Genomic DNA, 8,591 nt, shown 5'->3' with positions numbered 1-8,591 from the left:
GAACCTACTAATTAATGTGCTGTACGTGTACATAAATTTATCTGAAAAACCCATTACACATCCCTTTTTAATCTGCAGCATGACAGAATTTTTCAGGATAGTACTCCACAAAATTATGGGGAATGAACAGGAATGCTTAATCGAGCAGGGAAAAAAACCCTGGAACCCCAAAAAGCACACTTACTACAGCAAAAATTTACAGCAGATACAAGCAACAAAGAATTTCTTGGGATCACTTTTATTCCTTTAACCCATATGCTTCAAGCCCCCCTTACGTATTCAGGAACCTGACACACAGAGAGCTGGATCCCCAGCCAATGTTAGTCAGAAGAGTTTCAGTGAAGTTCATGGCTATGTGTCACTATGTGCTATCTGAGATGCCGTCATGGTGCAGCCACAGAAATTCAGGCAAATTGCCGCTTTCCAGGCAATTTTGTCTGAATCATCCTTCTGAACTCTGGCTACAGGATTTTTCTTTAACTTAAACTTGAAGTCCTGCAACATTAAAGAACAGAATGCATCAACTTAATTGGAAACAGTTTTGCCTCAACACATCCTGCATTTGTTCAAGGACTTAGAGAGAGGAAAAGTCCATGCTTTGAAGCACTGTGACAACTTAAGATAAATTTCAGCATTACTTTTCTAATGGAATATAATTGAAAACATACTTGAACACAGACTCTAATCTAGCTCTTTGTAGAGATATGTTTAACCCACAACTCTGTATCTTAACATTCCCAAGTCTTGAAGAAATCCTGACTCTGACACAAATTGTCTTCTCTTTCTGTGTCAAGCAAAGCCAGTCTCAATACCACTGGGTTGAATTCATCACTTATTCAGAATCACTGCTTTATCCATCATTTATGGGTTCCTTTTCATCACACTGATGTCTAAGGTCTCCATTTCTCCCACTACCTCTCAAACATTAAGGTCAAATACCTGTATATTGTACAATGCAGTCCCTTTCCCAAAGCCTCAATGACTAAACAGAGAAAACTGACAGAAAGATAAAGGACACATTGTTATCCCCATTTTCAATGGGGAAACCATGCCTTAAGATGACTAAGAGTCAGAATCCCAAGGGAGGTCAAGGATCAGATTCTCAAATGCTCAACAAGCATCATCAGAGCCAGGCTTTCACAGGAAAAAAGAGAAGAAAAAAGAAAAAGGGAGAAGGAGGGGAGAGGAAAAAAGTGAGAGAAAAAAATTATAAATAAGAAAAAAGGTTCCAAGCCTTGCAGATCCTGCTTTTATTGTAGATTTTGAAAAGATCTCTCTGCACATCCTGAAGATCTGGTCACTTAGGCCCACATTTGAGTACCTAAATGAGAAGTTATCTCTCTAGGAAATCTCTCCCCCAGTCTGGGTGCTACTGCCATTTCTAAGGATGGCAGTACCCAAGTCACCCAAGGTCATAGAGGAAGTCTCTTACAGAGCCAGAAATTTGAATCAACATCTCCTGTGCCCTTACCACAAGTCTATCCTTCCTCTCCCTAACACCACAGTGTATTTCTTTGTTAAGTCTCTTTCTAGTTAGATATAACATAATGGGCCTTTTTCTTCATTCATCTGCAATGGTAATATGACATTATGAGATTGGCACTTGTCGTTCACAGGGAATGCTCTTTTTCCGCTTGCCCCCAAAACACAAACACACTTAGCAGATTGTCATCTGTGGATGACACTAGAATCTCTGTATTTTAGAATCTTTTTACAGCAGGCTCACAAGAGAAAATTGCCCTTTATTAGTGTTTTTCAGGATATGAGAGGCTGACAACTTGTGGAGCCCAGCTACAAAGAATTACTCCCCTTCCACACAAACTCAGGGGTGGGGGAAACCTTTTCAGTCAAGAAGATCAAGATAAGAGCAGGCTTCTCACATAATGTCCCCTAACAGCTGCTACCACATGAAGGCCTAAATATTAAAGTAATAGGTCAGTAGCCACTGGCTACCATCATGCATGAGATCACCCTTAAGTATCCCTGAATGACATGTAAAGTAAAACAGCAACAAGTGGAAAATCCAATCACAGCACCATGTTTTCTTTTACCACCTTTTCCACTTTGTTTAGGTGGACACATGTAATTATGTAATTACTTGCCATTTCAAGTTCTTGAGAGGGATATCACAAACCAAGAAAATTATATTCACTGTATCTGAGGCATATAAAAGAATGCATGTGAGAAATGCCTGGCGTACAGAACTCCATTCATGTCTGAGTTGCTATTTTTGCATTTGTCTCATTTAGGCTTTGGGGTTTTTTTCCTCAAACCATGCCCTCTTCCACATGACCTTTTTGATAAATAGTCCTTTGTTGCGCTGCAAGGCCTTGGCAGCAGAAGACATAGTGAATACAGCTAACCCTTATCTAAAGTTTACCTTTAAACTCTGGGTTTTGGCACAGGTTTGAGACATTTGCTTTGTTTAGTTTTTATAACTCTAAATGATGAGCATTGCTTGAGAACATGGTCTCCTCCAGAGGTCCCAGAGTTCCCTGCTGACATTCCCCTTTGCTCCTACAGTCACTCCCATGTCTAGCCCACTTGCACTTTTCTGCTTCACTACCTCAAAATTAGTGGATTACCTCAGCTTTTCTGATACATCTTTGGCAAGTCAATGAAAGTCAGGTTGCCAATATTTTCGTGTGGAAAACAGGCTTCTCCCTGTCTTTTTAAGTGTAGAAGACTTTTTTTGTGGGGAGAGGACTCTAAAAGTCTCTTTTTCAGATTCTGAAGTTGCCCATCATTTTAAAAAGCAACTCCAAATGTTTTTTGTCACTATACTATCTGTTCACAGAAGTTCTACTGACAAAAGTTTGTGGCTCATTTTCAACTGGCAAATCAACATGAAACTTTCTATTCTTCCTGCCCTTGAGAAAGCCTGTTACCCTGTATGCTAAGATCTATTATTGTTTCAGACATTGCAGTGTAACACTACATCCCTGGCAGCCCCTAGAACAAAACCATTAGACACATGGGACCCCCTCTCCCCAGCAAATTTATCTCAAAAATAAGTACTTAAAGCCTAAACAGCCTAAAGCATGACTCATACCCCAGTGAAAGACAACTGCTTGAAAACTTGAGGGCTGCTATAACTGACCACAGCAAGGGCAAAGGTATCAAAAATAAACCTAGTGTTACAATTGCAGATGCAAAGCAAATTAATACTCCCATAGAGAAAAGCCAGACCTGCCAGGCTGCCCAAGCCTCCACAGGAGGTTTGACTGCTGCACCAGCATGAGGACAGCATGGGGCCAGGCGTGGAGACTCTGGCCCTTGGAGCTAGGCGCATTGTACTTCAGATTGTTGAGAGAGGGAAATCCTGAGCATTTCTATTACCAACCAGGTCTGTCCCTTTACAAAAAAGTAATTTACTGACAAATTTGAAGGTCCTCTTGATGTACTTCAGGGCTGTAAAGTTAAGCTAAAAAAAAAAAAGTAGTTCACGTTGATTCGGTTTGTTTGTGTTTTTCTTTTCACTTTTCTAATTAGGATACATACAGCTAAAAAGCCTTGATGCAATGTTAGATACAGTTATGAAAGCTACCTCTAAACTTCTGAAATTGGTTGAGTTCTTAAAAAATAATTATTAAAAATTGTATTGCCTTGCTCTTTTCCCCATCTCTAACAGCAACTCATAAAGAAATGCAAGTTACCAACTGTTGAAATGCTACATAAATGCTCTAAAACAAATCAAGAATTTACATCCAAGTAGATGTAACTGAGTGAAACTCACTTTTATCTTCACAATGTGCAATAACACATATTGCTTATGAAAAGAAAAAAAAATAGAAAAAGCCTTTTCACAGTTCAGTAGAAAGTTACAATATTTGAGAACTGAAAAAGAAGCCATGTAATGGCTTTGCAGCTTTTGAACTTTCACATGTTTCAGATTTTTCTAATGCTTGTGCGGATTAAAGAGATTCACATCTCAATGGCTGGGGCACCTCACATTTTTTCTGGATCAGGTTTAATGATTTCCACACTGTAGAAATTTCACTTTGTATGAACACACCCTGAATTTAAGGAATTTTTCATACTTAGGCGAGTATTTTCCAGTATGTTTCTTTTCATGTTAACTCTGTCAAAGGGCACAGTGCCTGCATCATGGGAATGAGCAACTCCTTCAGTTTCACACATCAATACCCTGGGCCTTTTCAGCATGCTTTACTTTCCAGATCCAAAAATGAGTTAAACGGGGGTTAGGGGGAATCAGGAGACAATAAAATAGAAGACATACATATTTTTTTACTTCTGTGTATTACCTCATCTTGGATCCCAGAATAAGAAGACCCACCATTTATTTCAGTAATTTGCAAAGCTCACGGTTTTAAATCTACAGCTATACTTTTTTCATCTTTCTTAGAGACATTTCAAAGTGGTATTGTGTGACCCAAAGAGAGAGAAGAATCTCTGATGTTCATCCAGCTCACAGAAAAAAAAAAAAAAAAACTTGCATTTTATACCCTTTGACTTAGGATTAAGGGGTGACAAAAAAAAGCCATTTCATCCTTTCTAAAAAACCTGCATATGAGCATGCCTGCATATCTTACATTTTAGTGGCTATCAGGAAGGCATGGGTACCACCCAGAATCTAGAAGTAATTACAGACCTCATAAAAACCAGTGTGTATGTTAAGTCCTTATAGCTCAAGGGGAGCCAAATATTTAAAGATACTTGCACACAATAGATGTGACAACATATGGTGTAAACTGTCTGGGGCCTTTGCAGAACTGAATGTAGTGGATGAACAGGAGGGAGGAGTAAGGGAAGGTGAGTAGTTCTAGTTGTAGACCCCCAGAGTAAGATAATTTCAGAGTTTTGATAGAATTTGTTGGTCTCCATCATTATGCAGTGCTGGAGTACAGCCAAAACTTCACTGCCTTGCATTTCTTCTAGCTTTCTCTTCAACAGAAAATATCAAGCCATCTAGAAATCTTCAACTACAGAGCACTGCTGGTCTAAAAACCTGTCTGCCTTCTGATTTTTCTGAATGCTCCAAACTCAATATGAATATGAGGCAGTCAGCACTACCTAAGGCTATCAGAAGCCAAGGTGTGTTGAAGAGAGCTGGTTTAAATAAAGAGTATTACCTCTCTTTGCAGTCACCACTGAACAGAAAACGGTGTCAAGCTAAGCTGAGCAAAGATGACAACCAACTGCCGGCAGCACTTGAAACTTTAGAGAGTCCCTTTGGAGAGTTGTGCAAGCAGGCACAGCGCCCCAGTCAGCCCTGCTCTTCCAGTTACTCCAGCAGTACCAGGATTTCACTCAGTCTCACAGCTCCAATTTCAGATGATTTACTGTTTGAAAACACACAGCTGAGTTGATCTGCACAGCACTAGTTCCCTGTCCTGCTTCTTTGGAATGTATCATAACATCAATACCTAGTTTGTGAAATCAAACATAATCTGTCTGTTTATGCTCCTTGCTTTGCCATTCATTTGCTTCTTCTAAAAGAAATAAGATTACTCTCCTAAAACAAGGAAAAACATTTCAGAGGGCAGTGCTTAATGTTCATGCCTCATGTTTCAGCTAAATTCATATCAAATGTGAACTGACACTACAAATATAGGCACCAGCGGAGACTATTTTCCATGTTTGCAGTATCTGTTCACCACCACAAAATGTTGAGAACAGTGAGAACAATGCCAAGAAATCAAAGTCCATTGGAGACAAGTGTGCTACTTGCTGACTGTTAACAGAACACACTTCATGGAAACAAGATCAGCTGGCTATGAGAGGGCAAATAGGGCACTGAAATGCATTGGAATTTCTGCTTTTTTATAAAAGGTGTGTGTTATAAAACTTATGAAGGGACAGAATCTTACCAACCTGAGGAACAGAACTTGTGGTCTCAGCTTTAAGTTGTAAACAACTGCAGGTTTGAGTTTCAAAGGAGTAATGTGAAGAGCTGCTGGAGATGACTTCACTAGCAATTTTAGCTCAGCTAAAATGTTGCATGTATGTGCCTGTGCAGGAATAACAGGAGAGATATATAATACATTACCATAATTAGAGGTCATCAACAGGAGATTTTAAATAAGATTCATCAGTCATCTTATTCAACCCTAGCCAAACCAAGTATGCAGTACAATGCACTACCTCCTCCGTTCCATATGGTTTTCTAAATGATACAAATATTGCACAAAATCTATCACCAATGTAGTCTACTAACTGCCATTATTTTAAATGCCACCGACTTTGAAATATCAAATACATTTTGAACTCAGAAACAATTACTGTGGCTGTATGTACGAAAGAAAAACATGTCAGGCACACAACTGTGGTATATCTGCCTTCAAATGAGTAACTTCATTAAACATTGACGTAGGCACTGTTTATGCAACACTTAAGTATCAAAAAAAAAAAAGAAAAAGGAATACACCATTAACTTCAGAAATTACAACAGTGTAAGTTGCTAGAGAGCTAGAAAGCATTTCTTTTAAGAAATTGTTGTGTTCTGCCTCCCTTTACATTTCTATGAGCCCTAGCTTTGTAGGTCGAGACACCAGCGATCTCATTACCTGAGTTTCTGCAGCCTGTTAGAGACCGAATTTTCACTGGCATATTTTTTCACTTGTTCCATTTCATTCAAAACTAAATATATTTCTCTATGAAAGCAGAAGTATTTGGAACAACATAAATATGGAGAGTGACCACAACTCAACCTTATCTGCTTGTCAGTGAAGTAATATTTCCCCACATTTTCTCATACTCAAGCAAATTTGTAGTATATCGCTCAAAAAAGTGAGCTTTCAAAGCATTTTCAGATGAACAGAGGTTTGAGGGTTTGGTGGCTTTTTTTTTTGTTTGGTTGGGTTTTTTTTTTAACTACAAATAGAAACACCACACTTTGGAACAAGAGCACAAAAAAAGATATGTTCAGGGGAAAGTACCAGAGATGAAAGTCTGGCTCCACTGAATTCCAGGATGAAACAGCCATTGGTTTCAACAGGGTCATGATCTCTGTCAAGATCTGAGTCTGGATCCACTTTTGAAGTAGGAGTGGCCTAAGAACAGGAGGGAAGAATTGACGATAATATAAAATATATCTCTCCCTCTTAAACAGCCCATCATACATTTCATTTTACCCTGCTATTAACTACAAAAAGGGCACAAGTGGTACACCCTACTTTCACCACCCCATCCTTTTTATCTTTGTATTACATAATATAATGATTTTTTTTTGTTGGTGTTGCTGGTGGTGAATGGAATGACAGCATTAATGCAATGGTTATGCTACATACCAGAATTGTATGAATTTATGGCAAGCCACTTTTCATCATATACAAAACAGCATCCAGAGGCACAGGTTTTACTCCTACCCTGAGACAACTGCTATTACATGCTATGTGCTTCAGTGCTGTATTTGCATAAGTTCTGCTTGTGTCTTGTATACACATTCACACATACTACATGTATATAGCATTTCTGAGCTTATAGACACACACATCCATGGATGCTGCAAAAACCTGAATGTGAAACCACAATAAGGCAGCTCCTGGCTGATAGCAGTATATTACAGAACTTGTTTCCATGTTAATGGATCACAGAAAAAGTCTTGTAAGGATTATTTTAATTTGTAAAACATTTGTATTCCCTACTGTATTGCAATAAAAGGAATGTGCCAACTGCCAGTCCTTTAAGAAACACGATACAACTCCTCATTTTTTTGGTTTGAAATCAGAACTGAAACACATTTGCTGCAGAAGAACTGATCTTTATGGCCCTGGCAGAAGGTGAAGGCTGGGAGTCAACTCACTCCTTGCAGCTGTAATCCCTTCATGAGACTCTAGATGTGCCACTTTATATACTATATCCTCTGATAATTTTCAGGGAAAACAAAGTTGCAATGACATCACAAAATGCGCAGCAAATCCTTGACCGGCCAAAACTTCAAGCCCAGGAATACACCAAGTGGCACAATCATCTCACAGATGCAAACAGAGGCAGAATTCCAGGTCTTTTGCTGGGAAGAAAAAAAATTATTGCCTGCATATGCTACCAGTAAATCAGCAGTAACTTAGCTACCCTAGAGCATGAAACTCAGCATAACAGATCTTTCGTAGCTCACTGGAGAGGTCATGGTACAAGAATGTTGAACAATACAACACAATCTTTTGCAGGTAAGCAACTTCAAGGTAGGAGGTGTAAGTTCTGCAACAGTAGAAACCTCAGAGGAGATCATCAGAAAATGATTAACATGTTTTTTCAAAGGAATGTGCACAACTGACAATATTTTAAACACAGACTTTTTTGAACTCCTCTGGCATCCTGTTTCTTGTGCTTTATACATATACAGAGAGCTCGTATTTTGATTGTTTCATTAACTCCATATTTCTGCTACTTCTAATTACCTAAAGTATTATGATCAGATTATTCATATTAGTTTATTTGGAATAATTCCCATTACAGAGACTTTCAGAAAAGTAACCTTATGTTGAATACAGTTTCTAGTGCACCAAATTTTCTCATATTTAATATGTTGCTTGATGATTTGCTAAACTGTCTGATTTGATGTTTGTTACAAATATTCACTTTGTTGAAGTCCCAAACAAACATCAAGAATACCACTCTTTTCCACAGAA

The sequence above is a fragment of the Melopsittacus undulatus genome, chromosome 1, assembly GCF_012275295.1.
Source record: "Melopsittacus undulatus isolate bMelUnd1 chromosome 1, bMelUnd1.mat.Z, whole genome shotgun sequence".
Classification (NCBI taxonomy): domain Eukaryota; kingdom Metazoa; phylum Chordata; class Aves; order Psittaciformes; family Psittaculidae; genus Melopsittacus; species Melopsittacus undulatus.
This window is presented reverse-complemented; position numbering follows the sequence as displayed.